Here is a 5,351-nt window from a genome sequence, read left to right on the forward strand (position 1 = left end):
TGATGCTTAAATTAAACAAGGCTTGTAAAAAACTAAGAGAGAGTTTGGCACAGAATAGGTGCTCAATAAATGGGAACTATGAATAAAAAAATTAGAAATGTCTGTTTAGTAATAAACAGGACTAACTTTAAAATTATTATTATTATTATTAATGTCATTATTGTTATGGATCACTTGGTATGTAATAATCTTTCTTTTTATTGGAATATAATTGCTTTATACTCTTGTACCAGTTTTTGAGGTATGCCAAAGTCAATCAGCTGTATTTAAACACATATCCCCATATTCCCTCCCTCCCTTGACTACCCCCCCACCCTCCCCGTCCCGGCCCTCTAAGGTATCATCCATCATCGAGTTGATCTCTGTTTGTTATACAGCAACTTCCCACTAGCTATCTATTTTACAGTTGGTAGTGTATATATGTCTGTGCTACTCTCTCACTTCATCCCAGCTTCCCCTTCACCCCCCCGCCCCCCCAACCTCGTGTCCTCCAGTCCATTGTCTACATCTGCATCCTTATTCGTGTCTTGTCACTGGATTCATCAGTACCATATTTTTTGTTTGTTTGTTTTTTGTTGTTGTTTTGTTTTGTTTTGTTTGTAATAATCTTAAGAAATATGTCTTCTCTCCTTTCTTCCTCTGTGGTCCTAGTGCCCAGTGGGACCATCACTTCCCCACCAGGTGGGCCAGATCCCTCCCCCACCTCTCTGTGCCTCTGCAGTCTCTGGTGTGTAGAGGCCAGTTGACTCCCTCATTTGCTAACTTCTGATTACTTTGCTTCCTCTTTTTGGTTTCTTAGTTTCTTCTCTCATCTGTGAAACCAATTCACTGTAGTCACCAGCATGGTGTCTGCTTCCCAGAGTGGACCCTGATATATACACATCAGCCTACAAATGGGGCTCTACAATCTATACTGGGGCTCTGTCGGCAAGGATGAGGAGAGGTGGGGCAGTGGATTCGGATAAGAATAAGGCGTTTCCATCCCTCTCTCCTTCCCTCCTTCCCTCTCTTCTTCCCTCCTTCCCTCTCTTCTTTTGCTCCTACCCTCCCGTCTTTCCTTTCCTTTTTGTTTTCTCTTTTTCAAAGATGGAGCAATCCTAGGAATAATCTCCACAGCTTGCTGTTTTCATAGTAAGTACACATAACTCTAATTCATGCTGCTCTAATTCATTTAAAAAGAGCTGCATGGCACTATTTAGAATAGCCAAGATGTGGAAGAAACCCAAATGTCCATCAAGCAGATAAAGAAGATGCGGTACATATACACAATGGAATATTACTCAGCCATAAAAAAGAAAGAAAGAATACCATTTGCAACAGCATAGATGCAACTAGAGATTATCATACTAAGTGAAGTAAGTCAGAGAAACACAAACAAATATCATGTGATATCACATATGTGGAATCTAAAATATGACACAAATGAACTTATCTATGAAACAGAAATAGACTCACAGACATAGAGAACAGACCTGTGGTTGCCAAGGGGCAGGGGTTGGGGGAGGGATGAAGTGGGAGGTTGGGGTTAGCAGATGTAAGCTTTTATATATGGAATGGACAAATGACACGGTCCTACTGTATAGCACAGGGAAGTATACTCAGTAGGCTATGATAAACCATAATGGAAAAAAATATAAAAAAAGAATGCATATATATGTGTAACTGAATCATTTCACAGCAGAAATTAACACAACATAGTAAATCAACTATACTTCAAGAAAAAATGTAAAAAATAAAAATAAAAAAATAAAAGTGGCTTCATTAGTAACAATGTCACTGTTTGCAGATGACATGATACTCACACCAGTCAGATTGGCCATCATCAAAATATCTAGGAACAATAAATGCTGGAGAGGCTGTGGAGAAACGGGAACCCTCCTGCACTGTTGGTGGGAATGTAAATTGATACAGCCACTATGGAAAACAGTATGGAGCTTTCTTAAAAAATGAAAAATAGAACTACCATATGACCCAGCAATCCCACTCCTGGGCATATATCCTGATAAAACCATAATCCAAAAAGAAACATGTACCACAATGTTCACTGCAGCATTATTTACAATAGCCAGGACATGGAAGCAACCTAAATGTCCATCAATAGATGAATGGATAAAGAAGATGTGGCACATATATACAATGGAATATTCATCAGCCATAAAAAGGAATGAAACTGAGTTATTTGCAGTGAGGTGGATGGACCTAGAGTCTGTCATACAGAGTGAAGTAAGTCAGAAAGAGAAGAACAAATACCATATGCTAACTCATATATATGGAATCTAAACAATGGTATTGATGAATTCAGTGGTAGAGGAAGAACAAAGATGCAGAGGTAGAGAACAGACTTGAGAACATGGGGAGGTGGGGAAGACACCGGAACAAAGTGAAAGAGTAATATTGACACATACACTACCAAATGTAAAATAGATAACTAGTGGGAAGCAACTGCCTAACTCAGGGAGATCAGCTGGATGATTGCCGATGACCTAGAGGGGTGGGATAGTGAGGGTGGGAGGGATGCTCGGGAGGGAGGCTCAAGAGGGAGGGAATATGGGGATATATGTATAAATACAGCTGATTCGCTTTGTTGTACAGTGGAAACCGGCACAACTGTGTAAAGCTATTATACTCCAATAAAGATCGAAAAAGAAAAAAAGAAAAAATAGCTGCATGATACTTACCTGGCAGGGGGGTTGCAGTGATCACAAAGGTGGTTTTCCCAGGGTGAGGCTTATGCATTGCACTCCAGATCTGCTGACTCCTGCGATTTCCCCAAACTTGGGAAACTCAACCACATGATTTGTGATAGTGGGTGCCTGTGTTCACACGTTCTCTCCTACATAAAATAAGAAGCAGTACGATATTCCATATTATGGACACACCCTAGCACATCTACCCATTTCACTATTGATGGATAGTGTACAGTTTACAGAGTGTTTTGGTTTTTGCTACAACAAACAGTTATGCATTAACCATACCTTTATGCACTTATATCCTTGTAGGTACACTCTCATTTCTGTAAAATGCATTTCCAAAGGTGGAATCTCTGGATCAAAGAATATGTGTATTTTCAATTTGTCAATTAAAGAAATATTTTTAAATTAAGAGACATCACCATATTACTTCCCCTAAAGGCTGTAGCAGTTACCCTCCCTTTAACAACTTATTTCCACCAATTATTCAGCACTGAAAGGCCTCTGTGCTTATATTTGGATAATTATGACCAGGCTTGGCCTTCGAAATCGCTATTTGATGAATCAAGGATGTGGAGAGTGAAGAATCAGATAATAAAAGCCATGCCCAAATTTGCTGATTGAGATAGGTTTTATTATTTATGGGTTTGTTCTTTTTTACCCCCTGCATGCTATGAAAAGTCAACCTTTAAAAAATGGCCTTCTCTCTACAGAAACTCCATCCTCTAATCTGTGAGTCCACGTAGGTGTCCTTGATATGTCTTATAATAAGGCACTTGAAAGGCTAACTGCATTGTATTTATAGCCTATAGAGGTGGTTCCCACTTCAAATGAGGAGTTTCCTTGGTAATGTACTAATAACCATAGGTTCCGAGAGGCTAAACTGAGACTAATACAGAAAATTCAAAGCGAGGCTTGCGGGGGACCCCATAAAGGCACTGAAGGGAACAGACAGACGGTATGAGAGAAACAAGAGAGGCCGGGGGCGAGGGCGTGTTTCATTTGATTCCTGCGCCTTCTGGGTGTTCCACTAACCTTGGGTTTAAAATCTGTGCCAACGTTAAGCTTGGTATTGACCATTCTGAATTCCTATCATTCAAAAAATCCAAATATCTCTATAGGGTCTGAAAAGCTGCCCCTGATTTCTGGTCCACCCAGATCTGGCTGTCCTGTATTCCATGACTACCCACGTCCGACTGTTCCAACATTCCCGGGAGATTTCCTCTCTCCTTCAGGACAGATGAAGAAGCTGGCCTGTCTCTCCTTACTCTCTCTCTTTATCTCTCTTCAAATCCCCATTAAATTTTCCAGTTAACACTAACCAGTTCCAAATCACTGTGAATCACTGTGAATAGGTGCCATTTCAGCACATATGTAATTGGTTTGAAATGATAATAATTATATTAGTAAATACTAATGTAAAACATTTTGGACCATGTGTTCTAAGCACTAAGCTAGACACTTGGCACAACAGTTCTGTAAGTAGGAAAAATGATCTGTTTGACAGAGGATGGGACTGAGGCTCAGAGAGGGTTAGTGACTTCCCCCAAACCACACAGGCAATAATAAGTGGCAGACATGGACTTTAAACGCAAACCTTATTGAACTTTGATGTCCACGCTATCGTTAGACTGTCTCATCTCTGGGCAATGTGCCAAATGGCACTAGCTTATCGTCCTTTTGAAGGGCGTGGACCATCTCTGCCAAGTCTCTTGTCTCTGCTTCATCTTCATTCCCATCATTTCATGTGGTGAAGACCTACTGTGTGCCAGGCACTGGGTGAGGTGCCTTCATAGACCTGGTTGCAAACCATTATGATTCCAGGAAGGTGGGGACCTCATCTGAGTTCGTGCAGTTCCTGGCCCAATGCTGAGGAACTGGTACACACTCAACCCCAATTATTTCTTCTTTTCACCACAAGCATTTTGAAGGCACAGGGCTCCTCACCACTTTCTTATAGATCCCTTCTCCCCTCTGTGCCCAAGGCAGAGCCAGACCTCTATACTTATCATTTCAAGATCTATTAGCAGTTAACCTTTTATATGGTATGTTCACATGCCCTTGACCCTCTTCTGGAGACCAAATGAAATTATTAAATAAATCCGATGAGCTCAAAATAACTCAGAAAAAGAGGAAAAGGGCAAAGAAGGACAAATAAAAAAAAATAAGTAGCAGTCTTGTAGATTGAAACTCAATCATATCAGTAATTACACTGATGGTCTAAATGTAAATGGTCCTAACACCTCATGGTAAGACTCATTATTATTTAAATATATTTATTCCAAAATTGATCTATAGATTTAACAAAATCAAAATCATTCCTATTTCACAGTCAGGGAAACCGAGGCTATGAGACATTGATACTCATCTGAGTGAACTGGGTCTGCACAAAATGTCATACCTATAGAACTGGGGTTCTCAACCAGGGTTTATTTGCTCCGCACCCCCAGGGATGATGTTTGGAAATATCTGGAGCCATTTGGTTGTCACTACTGGGAAACTGCTACTGGCATGTAATAGGTAGAAGCCAAGGATGCTGCTATATATCCTACAATGCCCAGGACAGCCCCCTGCAACTAAGAATTATCAGAACCAAATGTCAGTAGTGCAGAGGTTGAGAATTCTGGTATAGAAGAAAGAAAGGAGGCATATCTGATCATA

At 40.4% G+C, this 5,351-nt stretch overlaps 1 non-coding gene across 1 annotated transcript; it reads left to right on the forward strand.

Moving 5' to 3' along the window:
* Positions 1-2,670: 2,670 nt before the first annotated feature.
* LOC130852764 (U1 spliceosomal RNA) lies at positions 2,671-2,834 on the forward strand. The gene has a single exon (XR_009053482.1). It is a non-coding gene; the product is annotated as a U1 spliceosomal RNA (small nuclear RNA).
* Positions 2,835-5,351: the final 2,517 nt, after the last annotated feature.

The sequence above is a fragment of the Hippopotamus amphibius genome, chromosome 4, assembly GCF_030028045.1.
Source record: "Hippopotamus amphibius kiboko isolate mHipAmp2 chromosome 4, mHipAmp2.hap2, whole genome shotgun sequence".
In the NCBI taxonomy this organism is placed as follows: Eukaryota; Metazoa; Chordata; class Mammalia; order Artiodactyla; family Hippopotamidae; genus Hippopotamus; species Hippopotamus amphibius.